The sequence below is a fragment of the Corvus hawaiiensis genome, chromosome 2, assembly GCF_020740725.1.
Source record: "Corvus hawaiiensis isolate bCorHaw1 chromosome 2, bCorHaw1.pri.cur, whole genome shotgun sequence".
Lineage (NCBI taxonomy): Eukaryota > Metazoa > Chordata > Aves > Passeriformes > Corvidae > Corvus > Corvus hawaiiensis.
The window spans coordinates 20079576-20097317 of record NC_063214.1 but is presented as its reverse complement, the minus strand read 5'-3'; the positions used below and the strand labels follow the sequence as shown (position 1 = coordinate 20097317).

Genomic DNA, 17742 nt, shown 5'->3' with positions numbered 1-17742 from the left:
CGGAACACTAATGTTTGGGTACTGGAGCTCTCCACCTAAATTTTGTACTTCTATTTTTGAAATATAATTCACAGGTGAAGGGGCCAAGGGTGAGGGGCCAAGTCCTTTCTGTTTCCAGCGAGGTGCCCCAGTCGGAAGGCAAAGGGCTGCATTTCATCAGAGGGCTTCACCTGTGCTCACAGACTGAGGAGATTGGAAATGCCACTCCTGCACCTTGAAACTCAAGCACTGCACCTAATCAGGGACGAGGCAGCAGCTTTCCTGGGCTGTGGCTGCTCTGTGAGTGCACAGCTGGGGGCACTGAGAAGATGCTCAGGTCAAACAGGGAAGGATGGAGCAAATCGAGCTGTGCTCAGGAGAAACAAGGAACATACTGCATAGTTTTGCATTTTGGAGGTCAGTTTCAGAAAACCAGGTGTATTTGTATACCTAGATACACCCAGGCATATTTCCAAACTTCTCCCACAGAGCAGTATTTGCAGTTGTGCTACTCTGTCACCAGCTCAGGGCTGCTGTTTGAACTGCTTTATCAAATTCAGTGTTTCAAACACACCAGCTATTGTGAAGTTGCCTCCCTGCCCTTTCAGCCCAGTTAATATTTTACTTCTTCTAGCTCCCCAGAAGAATCACTGAAGAGCAATACTTGCAAATAAAATGTACACTCTTCGTTTTGCAACACAAGTTTTTACTAATGTCTTTGCCAATTATTTAGCTAGAGGCCCTACCTAACCCTAGGGTAGGAGTGAAGGTGGGTCCCCAGGCCCCGATTAATACAGTGACCCCCGTGAGACACTGAGCACAGCAGGACCCCCCAAGGCTGAGCTGTGCAACCCCCTGGAAAGTTCCTGGGATGTGGGTGTGCTCTGCTTTCCCGGGGGCACTTGCTTTCAAATTAAGACTAAGAGCCTGTAAGAACAGGCTCCCCAGGGCAGTGGTCATATCACCAAGCCTGACAAAGCTCAAGGAGCATTTAGACAACTCTCTCAGGCACAGGATGGAATTCTTGGGGCTACCCTGTGCAGAGTCAGGAGCTGGACTTCAAAGATCCTTGTGGGTCCCTTCCAGCTAAGGATACTCTGTGATTGATTCTATGAGTATATGACCATGCTTTCTTTGTCAGAGACCACCATCACAGGCTTTATCTGATGAAAATGCTGTCTTTCTTGATTGAGAGAAATGTATTCTTTACTATCATTCATCAGGGGATTTATAGTACCAGTGGAGTTGTGTCACCTTGCACATTAACTCACGACCTTCTGGTTGTCCACCTGTTCTGGTAAATCACAGCTTTCTGCAGCAGCAGCAGCAGCAGACTGCTCTCCAATACACATTATTCTTTACACTACTCTTAAGATATGTTGTAATTTAAGAAAGATCATGAAAATGAGACATTTAATTTAAATATAATTTTTAATTTAATATTGAAAATAACAAGATAGGAGTTAAGAAGTTGCTTCTAATGTTGATTTCTCTATTCTGACCAGCATCAACAGTGTAAAAACTTGGCAGCAGTTGAGTTCAAACAACTGCAGCACTTGTGATAATCGATAGTGTTATTTCAAAACCAGAAAGTACCTAGAAAATACAACTGACTCTTCAGCAGTTTTTTTCTGCTGCATCATTTCCACTGCAATTGGCAAGTAACAAAAAAACCCAAGCAGGCTGCTCATGTCTCGACAGAAAAAAGTTTTCCTTTGCCTTGTGCAACTGAGAACCTTTAAACCCAAATCTATATCCAAATGTACATTTGAGAAGTTTCTAGAAATTTTTAAGTGGTTATCAAAAGTATTTCTCGCTTTAGCAACAGCAAGTATTGATATCAATGACAGCCAACTTTATATTAATAGAAACATGTGAAGCTTAGTCATCATGTCCTTACAAATACAACTGCTGGCAACATAAAAACAGTTAAAAGTTTCTTGTTGGTAGAAGAACAGCTATTAATCCCGATCAGCATGGCTGTGATGACACATGACCTCTCTCAGTCAAACAGGCAATGGACAATGAGAGACCGAACGGGCAGAACCTCAAACTGTGTTTTATCTAAATATCACTTTAAATTTCAGCTAATGTCTTAGTCTTAGCAGAAGAGGGACTCAGCCCATACTATATTCCATTTTATTGTCCCTTTGGAGTATTTAACTCACAACTCTAGAGTTGTATCATTTTGCATAAACACTATTAACATAGGCTATAAGTGCCAGTCCCAAAGCCTACATTCCCAGCTGCAGTGGCAGTTCATTTGCATTCCCAAATGCTTCTGTTTCATTTGTTATTTAACTTCAGAAGCACTGTTAAAAATGCTCCTGTATTGTTCACCCTCATCCACACCTCATGAGCTATTAATAAGGCAGGAGTCACTACTGTGTATTTACATGCAATTTCTGCGTGTATTTATTAAATTCATGTTCAGAGAAAAACATCTAATTCTGATTCATCTAAGGCATGTGAGGGAGCACTCAGAGCTGAAGGCTTGTGTCTTATCAGGTCCAAACCTTACTGTGCTCTGCTGTGTCTGCAAGCAGAGATGTAAACAAGTTGACCCTAACTTGCAAAACTCCACCTGAACTCCAGAATCCCAAACTTTCCAAGTTATTCTGAGTTGGAGGGACATGAGGAGAAGTAGGTGATATGCACAGGTACAACACACTATGGAGAACATCGCTGGCCCAGGGCATTTTGAGAGGTTGGTCAGCAGCAGGCTGCTCTGCCAAGCACTTCCTCTGGAAGCCCCAAGAGTAGCAGTGTGCTTGGCATAAGCAGGTAGAGAAGATTGCTCTGCAGGTCCTGTAAATGGTCACATCCTTTTAGAAAGGCTCTTGGGGAGTACACCCACCCCTAGACAGAAGTCTTACACAAAGCCTTACTACAACCAGCTACCCAGTAGGACAGTCCTTGAGTCAATACAGCTGGAATTTGCTAGATAGATAAAAAGAGGAGGATTTTGTACTGGAGAAAAGAATCACAGTGGCAAGGGAAATAATATGAGAAAATTAATCTCCTAAGCAAAACAACAGTTGGGAAACATCTTACAGGAAATTCAAGTTTGTAGGTCTCTTTATCAGGAAGTAAGTCTGTGGGCAAAGAAGGACCCACAAAAACTGGATTATCTCCCAGCCTTTTGGTAGTGTGGCAGCCGTTCACTTCCTCTGCCTTCCTTCCTCTTCCTCAACCTTCCAAACACTTGCTGAGGGGTAAAGCAGCAAACATAACTAAGCCGGTCTCTCCTGGGGACTGAAAACCCTGTGTGAGCTCTGCAAACAAGACATAGGGGCCAAATTCTGGAAAGATACAAAATTTGCAAAGAAACTGTCACCAACATACTCACACGCTGCTTTTCACCACTGCACTCAAGCCTAACATACATTTGTCCATTTTGGATATCAAACCATCTCCAAGACATACTGTAACAGTAGGCTGCTGCACAACCCAGGATGTATTTAAAAAGCCTTCAAGGACTTTTTCAGGTGTTTTTCTGCAGACTCTTTTGAAAAGGTCCCAAGCTATGTAAGCTCTGGCTTAACAGAGCAACCAGGTTCCAAAAATACTCAAGACCTGCATTGTCATTAAGCACCGCATTTACAGGTTTGTCTGAAAAAAAGCAAGCCTCAAAATTGTTTTAATCATGCAAGAACAGCGCCAGAGATTTTTGCTGATATGACTTTCACTAGGCATCTTGGCCTACTTCAGCCTTCCTTTGGTACTTCATCACCGTTAAGCAAAACCTGAGGGAGGATCTTAACAGGTGAAATACCAGAAGGGTTGGTATAAAGATGATGGACATGAGCTCTTCTCAATGGCATCCAGTGACAGGCAATTGGCACAAACTGGAACACAGGAGGCTCCATCTGAACATCAGGGAATCCCTTTTCACTGTAAGGGTGACCAAGCACTGCCACAGGTTGCCCAGAGAGGCTGTGGAGTCTTCATCCCTGGAGATATCAAAAAGTGTCTAGGCATGGTCCTGGGCCCTGTGTGGCCCACCTTGAGCAGGAGATTTGGACCAGATGTACCTTACAACCTCAGCCATGCTGTGGTTCTGTGAAGGGAAAGGGGAAGAGAAACACTGTTCCTGAAATAAGCTTTGACAGTGGTTTCAAGAAGCTCCTGCTTCAGTGTGAGAAACCCAACTCCAAAAATTTCTAAAAGAAGGTTGTAGGTCTCCTCAAGTCCTGGTAGAACCAGACTCCTAAGGTGTGGATCCTGAGCTGTACAAAGGAGGGAGAGGAAAATTATGAACAGTAGGAAATTCGCTGATTATTGTACGCTAAGCTGTACCTCATAAAAAATTAGCTAAGAATCAAGTTATCAGGAAATGACACTGTATAATCAGTTCCATCAGTTCTATAACAAGTTCCAGATTTGCAAGCGCACTTTCCAATTGTCAACTTGCTGTTTCCAGCAACTTTCATCCTCTGACAAGCACCAACCACTAGTTTGTGCATCATCCAGTGATCTGGTTTTGAGAAGCTATCAGAGCCAGTACAGAGAATTGCAGGTTTATGTCTCTCTCTCTCTCTCTTTTTTTTTTCCTCCTTTTTTTTTATTTAATTTTTAATTTGGATGTTGATGGCAATATCTCCTTCTGTGTCTGATTTGCACTAGGTTACTTTTTGCTGTGTGTAGCAGTTTTGGTGACTTTCACAGAACTAACCTGGAGATAAAATCAAAAGTAGAGTTAAAATTGGCCTCATTTTCCCTTCAGTAGAGTTGTGCACTTACACCATGACTCATCATGACTTGCAGTCACACCCAGGCCCATGATGAGCTGACTGGCCGGTCTTGAGAACAGAAGGCAATCCAGATAGACACAGCAGATGGGTGAAGGTTGGCTCCCTCCTCTTACTGGATCACCGCAGTGACAAAAAAAACAGCAATCACCCTGGTTTCTCAACTGAGGTTCCAACTTGGTAATGAATCCCAGAAACTGAACAGCCTCTGTTGTGGGGCATTTTAATATGCAGCTCTAGACAGAAGTAGATACTGAATCAACTTTTCCTCTGTTATGACAAATGGGGAAATGTACAACCTCAGAAAAATGAATCCCCTTTTCTGAAAGCTTTAACAGGAGAGTGACTATGTCAAACAGTCAAACCATTTTCCTGGCAAGTCATTGCATGATCAATACATGAATAAGAGCCTTATACTGTGAAATTAAAACTTAGCCGTGTTTGAATGCATGGTACTCTCCTACCTTCGGTATGCTTTCCGGCCTTAGTCAGGTCTTCAATACATCATTCACTTTTGCAATCATTCTGTGTAGCGAAAGCAAGGTGGGTGATCATAAAGAAGAATTTATTTAAGCAAAAGAGTAGGTTCATAAGGTAAAAAAATTATTTAAAAATTATTTTTAAAAAATATATTTTATCATCCTCTGAAAGCAAATGCAATTTCATTGTTCTCTGTTCTGGTCCTGATATATTCAGAGCACACTTCGGACAGCCAAAGTCCTTCAGAAGCTTTCTACCAACAAATGTTAAAACTAATCTTTCTTCAGGCATTAGACTCAAAAAGCGAATATACTTTATTTCCATATTTTCTTTAGGAGTTCTTGAACTGTTTCAGTCCAATGCCAGAAAACCTAACCTTCTGAGTCATTTAACCAGTGTTTTTGTTGTTCATCTGTCTGTCTTGGTTGCGTCTGACCTCTGGGATGATTGCAATAGAAAAAACATTCAGTTTTTCTTTCTTTCCTTTCTTCACTATGACTCAACATCCTTCTCCTCTCAGGGGTATGACTACAATTCATAGGGAATAGGTCCAAAGTTTCAAAATTTCAAGTGTCTCACCCACAAATACTTTTGTCATATAAGAAATCTCAGGGTACCTATTTTCACATATAGACTGAGCATTCCCTGAGTTATAATCTGGGGTGGGGAGGGTTAGCATTTTTCTAGAGGAGTAACAAACCAGTACTCCAGACAGCCCTGATAATGAAGTACTAAGGAGTAGACTTCTGGGTTAAAGCAGTTCAGAGTGAAAGCAGAAACCAGATACATGTGGGAATATTGCACTACCAGCAATTAGTTCTCCTAAACTAAGCACATGCAGAGGGGTCATCCCAAATTGCTACTTCAGGAGACTCTCAATAGACAGTATTAAAAATTAAAGAAAACAGATGGGTTCTTCCCACCCTAGTAGTTTGTTTTGTGAAGAGATGACTCTTTTCCCCAGCATGACCCCTGCACAGGGGAGGGCACACGGAAACAGTGGGGTCTGTTATGCATTTAGTCTGTGGTGCTGTGAAGGCACATCCTCAATCCTCCAAGCATCAGGTGTTTCACTAGGTCTCCCTCCATCTTCCCAAACCCCTGGTGCTTCCATCAGTCCATGTGTGGATCTGCATCTGGCTGGAAACTAAGAGCCTGCTGGTTTCAGGCACGGCAGTTTTCTGCCTCAGGGACTTAATTGACCCAAAGCCCTCCCAGGTTCGATCCCACAGCATTACTCAAGCCTGGAAACACTCATCGAGCCCTGCATGACATACTCTGGTTTTCCCACACGTACTTGGGTTTCCGCCTAGGTTTGAAGAGAGACACTGTGTGAAAATGCCTGGCTGTGGTAATTTCACTTCACCTCCTGAACACCTCTGGTCTTTTCCCAGATCAATCAGCTCAGGCATTGCTGTCTGACAAAATTAAAGCCATTGACAGTGTTTACTCCAAGTTCCCAGGAAGGCAAATCCATTTTTCACAAATAAATCTATTGTTTTCCTCTTTTAAGTTAAGTACCTTTATGGGGCTTTTTTAGCTGTCCTGCTGCAATTCTCGTTCTTTGGTCTTTTCATACACCTCCCCCAGTCTATCTAAGCAGACCTCTTATTTTCCACAGCTAGACACTTCTAAATTTGTTTCCCACCTTTTTGCCGTTGTTTACACATGGTTTATATCCCTTCTCACAGAATCAAAAATAATTCTCGTTCTGTTCAAGAAAAAAAGTCCCTTTTTTCCCCATTGAAATGTTACTGCTTAATTTAAGGTTGATGGGTTTAAAAATAATATCTGGGGGGGAAAAAAATGGGAAACAAAGCAGATTTAACCGAGACACCAGTTTTCATTTTAAGAAGATTTGATGTGAATCTGGACCAAATTAGCTGTAGGTTTAAGAGAATCACATTTACAATTGCATTTTAAAAGACAGTTTACTAGAATAGGATTTACTTCTAGATAGAAAGCATTTTGTTCTCATTTTTTGTAAAGAGGGAATGTAAAAATATTTTCCTATGATTAACACCATGCTTTCCCAGGATGGACAAAAGACTTTTGTAAGCCAGAAACCACAAAAAATAAGCATGTGTGTTCCCAAGGGTTTGAACAGTATCATACAGCAGAAGATGGTATGGAAATAAATTCTAAAATAATGTATTCAAAGGCTTCAAAAACCATTTTAAAATGAGAGTCAGTTTTTCAGCTCATACATATTGACACAGCCCTGAGGTTTCAGTCACTTAAACACATACCACAGTAGCTCCTTGATAGCTCGATTTACAGTTAGAAAATGTTATCTAAATGTAGATTAGAAAACAGCTTTTGTGTTTGCAAGTTCACAGGAGGGAGTGGTTTGGCTTTCATTTACTGGAATGTAAAATGGACTAATCTTCTGTATGATGGCCATAGAAGTCATATTTGATGTGGCCATGTGTGCAACAGGTCCTCAGCCTCTGCCCTGTGAATCTAGATGGGTCTTCAGCATCAATTTTTCCTAATGACTCCTCAGCACTTTCCCTGTGAAGGATTCTGATCGCAGCATCCTGCAAGAACTGTGTGGCCACGGGTTTAATGTGGGCGTTGTGTCTCTAGCCTAACCCAGTTATACACATTCCCACCACAAAAGCATAGGACAGGCGTCTCCAAAAGGGGTTCCATCACATCTGTCTCAGACACCAACCACAGAAAGGGAACAATTACCCCATGGAGATGCATATCTAGTTCCGTCAACTACACGGGACCCTAGATGAGTAACTGAGATGACAGCTAAATTTTAGTTGGCTAAAGATAGGTGAGATGAATCTCACCTTTAGCCTTGGGATATATCACAATTTACCTCTGGAGAATCTGTAACTCAAGTGTCTATGGTAGGAAACCAGCTTCAGCACAGAAAGCATAAAAAGAGGGGACAAGGGCAGAAGAGAACACACCCAATATTAAAGATGGTCTAAATATCCCATAGTATAGGCTGTGCCCTGTAGTCCACACAACTAACCTGCAGATTAGAGCACTTTCATCTCTCTGGGCCAGTATCAATCCACAGAGCAGCCAGAGCTCAGTAAATCGAGTTACAAACTGGTGGTAGCTGAGGCTGATGCTTTCAGTGTGCCAGAAGCAGTAAACAACACAGAGACAGCTACAGCCAGGCTTCGTAAGGAATTAACAACATTTGATAGAATGGGACTTAGAGTCCCATTAATGCCACCAATGTATCAGAAAAATAAATCTATTTCCAAAAAAGGGACATTTTCCCTTGCTTTTTACTGATGATATTGTCATTATTTGTTATCACATACACTAACTTTGTGAGCATTTATCATCTAAGTTTTTATATTGTTTTAAATGCTTAAAACATTTATTATTCATCTGCAGGAAGATGTATGTCCTTGATTTTCAGCTTAGATTCCCAGATCTCCTTTTCATTGGTTTTACTTCTCCTTTTTAGGAAAAAAAAAATTGACTAGTTTTTTTTTATTTTTCCTCTTCTAGTTGCGTCTAATTTCAATGCAGAAAGTACTTACGCAGTTCTTCAGTCTGACTATGAATGAGAACCAAGCTATTACACTGTAATTTCACTCCCTATTGTGTGGGAAGTAAGAATTGCATCATCCCTAAGATCCAGAACAGGAGATGAAGATCCCTTCTTGGTGGGTGCGGTCCAAGATTTCATAGTCAATCTTTCAGCCAAAGTAAGAGCTCCTTTTGTTTTGATTTGTTTCTTCCCTCTTCTGTTTCACTTTCTTCCTGACAAAAACCTTTGTGGAAGACCAAAAAAAATCCCCAAACCCCCAACTTCCAGTCTAGTAGTAGGCGTTTTAAATGTTATGCTTAAGCATTGTGAACATCTCGTACTTCTGCGACTCAATTTTTATCATCTAAACAGTTGTCTTTAAGCTCCCCTCTTCACGTGTGAGTACTACGGGATTAGGAATTCCCAACATGTGTAACAGCATGACAACTACAAGTCATAGCAAACTTAAAAAGCAGGCGTAGAAACCTGGATTCAGAATACCTTAAGTACTGTTAGTACTCAAATCTCAAGCCAAATGCTGCTTTTTGGGTATCATTATCTAATAGCTGTTCTTAAATTTAAATTTCAGTGAATTGCTTCTGTTATTTTGTAACGCAACTCTTTGTACTGGCGAATATGTTGACCAACTAGTTATAGGAGAAAGTTTCACGAAGGATGTCTGGACTTCAGGTGGCTCTCTTGAAAGCTGTTTATTGCATAGGTGAAGTTACAGCATTTCAGGGAGTGGGTATCCAGAGCCAGCCCTACAGCTGCCAGCTCCAGCTTGTAGGCATACCTGAAGCTCCTTTCTGTTCAAGTTACAAAGCATTATATACTTTTCTTTGCAGAGTATCTTAATACATAACAACCAATAAGCACCATACACAATACCTTTACATTTGCCTATAGCCTATCATAACTACTACCATCACCATATTACAGTCATTATTAATCCAATCACAAGAGTAAGTAAGTTACAATTTAAGCTTACAGTGGAAAATTCTTAGACCTTTCTTCTTCTTGCTACATCAACATTTCTTGTTTGCCTGCCATATCTCTCTTTTTGGTAAAGACATGTTTTCTATTTACTTATGCTCTTCTTGAGACTTATTTACTTGGTGAAGAAAAAGTCTTTGTTTGTAATCACATACCTTTGTCCTGCTCCTAAAAATCTCCTTCCAACTCATCTCCAACCTTTGCCTTCTCAGTTACTCAGCGATCACTGTTTCAGCAAAATATCTTTTATTCTATATCAAAACTTGCTTTCATTTCTATCTCATCCCCAGCTTCTACATTCACAGACCTTTCTGCCAAGCCTACATACCTTACCAAACTTTCATCCTCCCCAACAACTAGTAACTAAAAATAATTAAATTCTGCCGTCTTAAGAAGGTGAAAGGCCACTAGCGAACAGACATTTAGGAGAATCTGTATTAGCCTCTACCAAAACTGAAAGCCTACTGTACAAACAGCTGGAGAAAGTTATGTGACACTTAAATACAGCGTAAAACAGTGTGCGTCACTCTATGAGGCATAAAACCAATCATTCAAAGGCACACTAAATTGTTAAACTGGGTTAGAATATCTTAACAATGAAATTCCCATCAGCACTCTTGGCAGTGCATCATTTGGTGTCATTAACGTTTTATTCAGGAGCTTCTGGAGGAGGCTGCCTTCGCTGGTACCCTTGGATAAACAGGTACGTGGCATCTGGGAGGGAAGAAGGGAAAGGAGAGAGGGAAGGAGGAGAGGGAAAGGAGAGAATGAGAGAGGAAAGGAAGAGAGGGAAAGAAGAGAGGAAAGGAGAGCAGGAAGAAGGGAAGAGAGCAGGAAGAAGGGAAGAAAGCAGGAAGAAGGGACGAACGCAGGAAAGCAAGGGCAGGGCGCGGGCGGCCGCCAGGACGCGGCTCTGCCGGGGCGCTGCAGCTGCCCCGTGCGCCGGCGGAGCCGCGCATGCGCAGCGCGCGGCGGTGTGGGCGGCCGCGCGTCGGCGGCAAGCGCCGCGTCCAATCAGCGCGCGGGGTGTGCGCGCGGGGTGTGCGCGCGGGGGGGCGGGCGGCGCTGCGGGCAGTCACCTGACGGCGCGCGCCGCAGTCGGGCCGCAGCCGGAGCCGGGAGCGGCCGGGCCCGGGCGGCGCGCACGGGGTGAGAAGGGACGGGGTGAGGCGGCGGCGCTGCTGCTGCCGCCGCCCTCCGGCCCACGGCGGCGGGCACCGAGGTAAAGCCGAGCCTCACCGGCCGCCGGCGGGAGTGTGAGCGTGCCCGGTGAAGCGTTGGCGGCGGGGGTACGGAGGCAGGACCCTTCGGGCGGAGGGCGCGGCGAGGCGGGGGTCGCGGCGCGTTCACAGGGGTGGTGTCTGGGATGCGGCCTTTTTCACCCCGCAGCGCGCATTCCGTGACGCGGCCCGGCCCGTGCAGGGTCGGGGGTCCCGCCCGCGGGGGCGCCGGGGCGGTGGCGGAGGCCCCCGTCAGCGCCGGCACCGGCGGCGGCTTTCCCTCGGCAGTGCCGTGCTGCGGGCAGTGCCCCCCTTCCGCCGAGACCGCTGCTTACTCAGTGTCTCGCCCCCGGTTTGCTCGGGTGCCCTTGTGCCCCGCTGACACAGGCGTGACTGTCCCACCTCGCGTTCCCCGGTACTGTGCGAAAGGGCCAGCTCAGCCCCGCTGGGAAGCCGGCGGGAACCCCGCTCTGCCGGAATGAGACGTGAAGCTGGTATGTTTCCCTTTGGGGGGAGCCGGGGAAGGTCTGTCTTAGACTGTAAACAACGAAATACAAATCCTGTCCGTCCTGTTCTGTGTGGTGAGATCCTTGGCATGTTTTGGGGCATGGTGAAAATTTAGTAATTACAAAAGAACAGATACCCAGTTTAGCATGACAGTAATCGCAAAATCATCTACAACTCAGTCTTCCAAATGCTTATTGAATTTAAAAAGATGAGAGAAAGTGTTCTAGCAGTGAAGATAACTGTAGGTAGAGTAAATTTTGACAGACACGTTAATTTGAGGCACTTGAGGAAGGCAGTTTCTCTGTGTGAAAAACATCTGGCTGCAGTAATGGAATAATTGCAATCCAGAAGCACTGTAAATTAAGGTGATGTGGCACTCAGAATGCTATAGCATATAGAATCAGTTCTTTAATCTGGCGTAAATCACACAGCAAAGAAAAGGAAGGACTATAGTCTTGTCAACATGATGAGTCTGAATTAAACTGTCTAAGGTAAACCACGAAATACGATTTGTAATATGAGTTTAACTTTAAAGGTTACTTAAATAGCATAATTACTCTTGGATGCCCTAACACTTGTGAGTAAGCCTTTGTGTATGTTAGCAAGCAGTAAGGCCCAAAATAGGTGGATTTGCAGAGAAAAACAGTTGTCACTGAAAACTGAATACCCACTGTGTTTTTCAGAAGGTCTTCCTTTGACCTGGCTTAGTAAATCTGAAAAAAAGCGAAATTCCTTAGTATTTGAAATTCTTGAGAATTTCTAGAGTGTGTTTTCCAATTTACTCTAAAAAAGAACCTACTCTTGTTGGCTAGTGCATCTTGTGAAGTGAACAAAAGCATACTAAGTGGGGTGTTAGAGAAGTTTGCTTCACTAGCACACTCCTGATTTTAACCAAAATGCTAAAGTGGAGCTTTTAACTTTCATTAGCTGTATCTTTGAGTTGATAAGCTAAAATGTGGAAGATCTTAGTGTGTTAAATGTTGAATTTTTTAATAGGTTCTAAAATTCTTATGCAAAAGATATTTTGAGCACTAATAAACTTGTTATGGTAAAAATGGTCTAGTATTAAAACCCATACCCTTTACCTGATCATTTGGATCAGGTAGGCACTCTTGTTAGGTGTAGAATAGACAGGTCTTTGCACATGAGTTCTCTAAGTCCCAAATAACTCTGCCCTGTGGTTTAGGGAAACATAACAAGCCTCCTTGTCATGTCATCCCCCACCTTGCAAGTTTGATAATCAAAGTGTTCCTATAAACACTTTATGGGTTTTCTTTTAATCATAGTCCTGTCTCCCTCCCTGCACTGGGCATGCTGGTGTGGGGGCAGGGAAGAATGGTGGATCCGTCAGAGGGTTCACATTTGTGTCTGAATGCTGGCATTTTAATTGTCCTGTAGAATTCAACCTCTGAAAGTTTCATGGGGGAGGTTTTGGGAGTAGGAACTGTGGTATTCATAATGTGAATGCTGTTTATATGTAGTCCTTAGTTAAACCAGAGGAAGCGCGTTAGTTGATGCAAGTGTGGGTAGGAGCAAAACCTTGAGTGAGCCAAAATTAGGTGCTGAACCAATCATTAAGTTGTGTAGATTCAGCCTAGTGTGACCACAGTGGGGATAATGTGTGAGGATCCACCTGCAGCCTTCCCTGCGCCCCCCTCTAGTTCAGAGGTAAGCAATCTGGAGAGGGGACTAAAAGTAATGGAAAGGCTTACTTTGCTGTATCGAATCATAGGGTGCATCACAAGTCACTCTGTTTCCAGCAGTATGCAGTGTTTTTCAGTTAAGGCCCTCTTAAGGGTGGAAGAAAGTTTTGTTCTTGTTAAGTATGAAGGGAAAGTGTAGTATTTTGTATAAATGTGAGTTAGAAGGTCAGAATAAGGCTCAACTGACCAAACAGGTACTGAAACTTTAAAAAGGGGAAAGTGCTGTGAAGGGTAAATTGACTTTAGAAGCATTGGTGAAATACAAATAAATTGAGTTTAATCATTAAGCATACATGGGAGAGGTGTAACCTAGGATATCAGTAACTCAATGTCTTTAAATGAGAGCCTGTGTCTTAAAGAATATTCAATTAATCTTTAGAGTTGTGTTGAGATATTTTGTTTGTGAATGACTTTATTTGAGCTGTCAACATAATGGTTGTAGGTGTTTGGATTCCAGTCTTGGCACATTGACAAGTACTTTGATAAGTAAATATATGGCACTTGCTCTTCCTCCTCATGCTACTTCTAAGGTCATCAAATCACAGAATCCTAAAGTGGTTTGGATTGGAAGGGACCTTAACGATCATCCAGATCCCACCCACTGCCATGGGCAGGGAGGGACACCTTCCACTAGACCAGGTTGATCCAAGCCCCATCCAGCCTGGCTTTGAACACTTCCAGGGATAGGACAGCCACAGCTCTGGGCAACCTGTGCCAGGGCCTCACCACCCTCACAGGGAAGAATTTTTCTAATAGCTAAGCCTGTCCTCTGCCAATTTGAAGCCATTCCCCCTTGTCCTGTCCCTCCAGGCCCTTGTCCAGAGTCCCTCTCCAGCTCTCTTAGAGCCCCTTTAGGCACTGGCAGGGGCTCTAAGGTCTCCCTGGAGCCTTCTCTTCTCCAGGCTGAACACCCCCAACTCTCCCAGCCTGTCTCCAGAGCAGGGGGCTCCAACCCTCAGAGCATCTTTGTGTTCTTCTCTGGACTCATTCCAGAAGATCCATGTCCTTGTGATGTTGGGGTCCCCAGAGCTGGAGATCAGCACTTTATTTGGTACCATCCCAAAAATGTTTATTTACAGGTCAGCTAGTAAGATCACTTCTTTTGACATCATATGTCAGATAGGAAATCGTCTTCAGTTTCAGGATGGGAAAACTGAGGCAGCTTGATGTGATTTGATGGAGACCTTTGCTAGTGCTGCTATCTGAAGCCTGGTCTAATGCATGTTTAAATTTAGTTTATTTTTATATAGATATTGTTAGTTCTGATAAACCTGTGCTGTTTGGTTTTCACAGAAATGTTTCTGAAGTTCTTTCTGATTTATGTCTAAAATATTTGCAGATTTCTTTCAGTTTCACATACTGTGAAGAACAGTTGTGGACTCAAATCCAAGTTAAACAGATAATACCAGAAATGAGATTCTAAATATAATTTCCAACAAGTATTTTCTTTGACTTGGCAGTATAGCTGCTTCACAGTTATTTCAGGTTGTTTCTTGTGTCCTTCTAAGTTAAAGTACATTAAATGGTTAATTTAGTATTTATCATAAATGTTTTGACATATATACATGTAAATGGATTGTGATAGTCATTCAGCCAAGTTATTCATGTGGTTTGTTTAACTGTAGCAGTGAGTAGAATATGTAGCTCTAAGTACAAAGGTGTTTGTCCTTTTAGCAAAGGCAGGCATTGACAGTAGATTTTAGTTGTGCATGCTTTACTTATCCTAAGTGAGTATTTTATTATCTAACCTAGTTCTTATTTAAGAAAAATATAAAACCAGTTTTTACTTCTATTTTTGGGGTGTTGTGTTTGTGGTTATTTTTGTTGTTGTTAGGTGCGTTGAGGTTTTGGGTTTTTTTAAGATCTTTAGAAAGTCTGTGCATTGTTGTCCTTCCAGAGTAATTCTCTTTGAATACCAGCACAACTGAAGGGCTGTAAGTGATGGAATTTTTCAGGGAAGTCTCTGAAATCCCTTCAGACCTATTTCATTTTTTAGCAGTGAAACATACCAAATCCCACAACATGATTTTTATCCCTGATCCAAAAATTAAACAATTAGTGTAATCTAAAATAATGGTAAACTGCAGAGTAATTTGGGGTTTTTTTGGCTTTGATATGGACTTTGTGTCATCTTCTGAGGGAAACTTTTCAAACTTCTGTTCTGTGGAAAATTTCTATAGTTACATGGTATCAATCTCTTTTTTCCTTTTAAAATCATGGCTTCTGGAGGGTTGTGACTACTAACGTTCTCAGTAATCCCCCATGCTCTCCTTCCCATGTCCCAAGTTCTCATATAGTTTGCGAATACTGAGAAAAAAGTGTGTATTCAGTCTTAAAACCTGGAAAACAAATTAAGACTCTTAGCAGAGACTTAAGACTTGCCAGACTTCCCATGATTCTTTTTTATACTCACTTGTGACTTGACAAGAGTCCAAATGCAGTGTTAAGAATTATGCTACAAAAATACAAACTAGTAATTTTTAAAATTTTCATTTCTGTAATTTTGAAGAATATCATCCAGGTGTTGGACTAATAAAAAATACAATTTAGAATTATGACTCTGCTAATAACTGAAGATTGAATGTACTTTTTTCTAATGGAAAAAGCATTGTTCTTCAGCAGCAAAGCTTGCTTTTTTGCTTTTTTATCACTTTTTTCTTTTGCAGTCTTTTTCAAGGTGAAGCAATGAACATGCACACTAAAATGCTTGTTCATTCTTTGTCAGCATAATGTGAATCAGCAGCTATTAACCACCGTAGGCATTCATCTGTAATATAACTATTTCCTTAAAAGGAGAGATAGCTGGGGGCAAGGACAGAGAGAGAAAACTAGGAAAAAAGCCTTTGCAGTGTGTTTTGAATGAGCTGTGTCTTATCTAAACTGTCTTGTTTTAGCAGTGGTAGATGATAGTTGTCCCTTTGGACTTCACATCTGTGGATGACAGAAATTTTTTTATAGGCTAAAGTAAATGTAAATGTCAACCCTAAGAGAACTGATGGAGATGACTGGCCTGTTAGAACTTACTCAACAGATCAGCATAATAGTCAGGAGTAGCACCAAGAGTTTGTTTTCTCCAGGCTATATTTTTGAGAGTCTACAATTTTATTTTTTCCAACTGTTGAGAATTTGAAGTGTTCCAAGAATACAGGTATGTTAGAAGCATGGTGCTAACTGAACAGACCCTTATTGTGTGCTAGATGATAAATTAATCTTGCTAGTTTTATGATTTTGGTGATCACAACTGAATTTACGTGTGAGTGCCCAAGTTCAAGCAGCTTAGAGAGCAGTGTCAAGGTGTGTCCTGCCTGGGTTCTGCAGCTACCAAGGGGAGTTTTGCTCTCTCCTCTCTTATTTCAGAACTCCACCAGTGTACAAGTGACACTGTGATTGCTAGAGAGGATTGATAGCCAGAGTGGTATTGCTGGATGCTTGTTCAATAAGGAAAGATTAAGGAACAAGGTTTTGTTTACATTTTTAGCAATTCAAGTAACTTTTAGGTGGATCATGTACAAGAATTATATGGTAGGTGCAGATCAGAAAAAAGCCAAACACGTGTAAACTGCATTGATTTGGATGGTAGGGCTGCATAATTTATATCTGAGTCTAGGAGTAAAAGGTTAGCTCTTCTTTATGGGAATATCTGAATTGGATTTATTCACCGATGGAAAATAAGAGGCTTTTGCTCTTTAAAAGAAAGCACTGAGCTCATAGGATTGTTAACTCCTGTAGCTCAAGTGTTTTTGCTTGGCTCTTGCTAGAACTGTGGCTTAGTGGAGCTTAAAACAGAAGGACCGCAGGTCAATTTTTGCTAGTTTATTGCCCCAGTTCCTCTTAGGTGTGTTACGATGGATGGTAACAAGGTAGATTCCTGTGTTTTATTTGGCAGTGAGTCTTTGAGACATTTGTTAGTTTTGGACCCTAGATTGGATTGAATCTGGGTGCCTTTGGATGAGTCCTTTCTTCTTCCATGTTCAGCTGGTGATAAGGAAATTCCTGGTCACAGAGGCACAGTGAGGTCCTGCTGGACAAGAGTAGCTGCTCTGAAAGGCTTACTGGAGGGCCTGGTCCTTAGCTCCTGTCCAGGAGGAGAGGGAGAGCATAAAATGATTTATGTATCAAAACCTTCTCCATTCTACTCTGCTCTTCAGTCTGTTTTTTCCTGGATTTGAAAAACCTGTAGTTTGGAGGGGGGAAAAGGATTTGGAAGACAAACTTTGATATGTGGGGATGGATGCTGCCTCTGGATTTGGTGTTCCAGTTGTATCTTGGTGACCGTTAGATACTGGAATTTCATTGTCCAGGTCCTTGGATTTAGCACCAAGAGTTAAGATTGTAAAATGTTATCAGCTATGTTTTTCCTGAAAATACAAGTCTTCAAAGTAGTAAAGGTATGGCCGTCATTGATTTCCATGGGTTTTTGTGCTCTGATTTAATATTTTTAATGACACTTGAAACATTCAGACTCAGAATGTTCAAAAAGCATTTTGGTAAACATGTACACAAATGCGTGTGCTTTTGTCAGCTTCAGTGACAACCTGATGCTTTTTAGCTTCCTTCAACTCTTATGGACACGTTTGTCCACAGAGGTTGAGCGCACT

General features: G+C 42.1%; 1 protein-coding gene across 5 annotated transcripts in view; it reads left to right on the top strand.

The window, feature by feature from the left end:
- Positions 1-8876: 8876 nt before the first annotated feature.
- Positions 8877-17742, top strand: part of BACH1 (BTB domain and CNC homolog 1) — a 29706-nt gene continuing 20840 nt past the window's right edge. The window contains exon 1 of one of the 5 annotated variants that reach the window (XM_048293733.1): positions 8877-8896. The gene's annotated coding sequence lies outside the window, so the exon portion shown is untranslated. Of the gene's footprint in view, positions 8897-10822; positions 11004-11187; positions 11429-14983; positions 16293-17742 lie in introns of those variants that run through there. The other 4 variants (XM_048293729.1, XM_048293731.1, XM_048293728.1 and 1 more) reach the window with 4 other exon arrangements.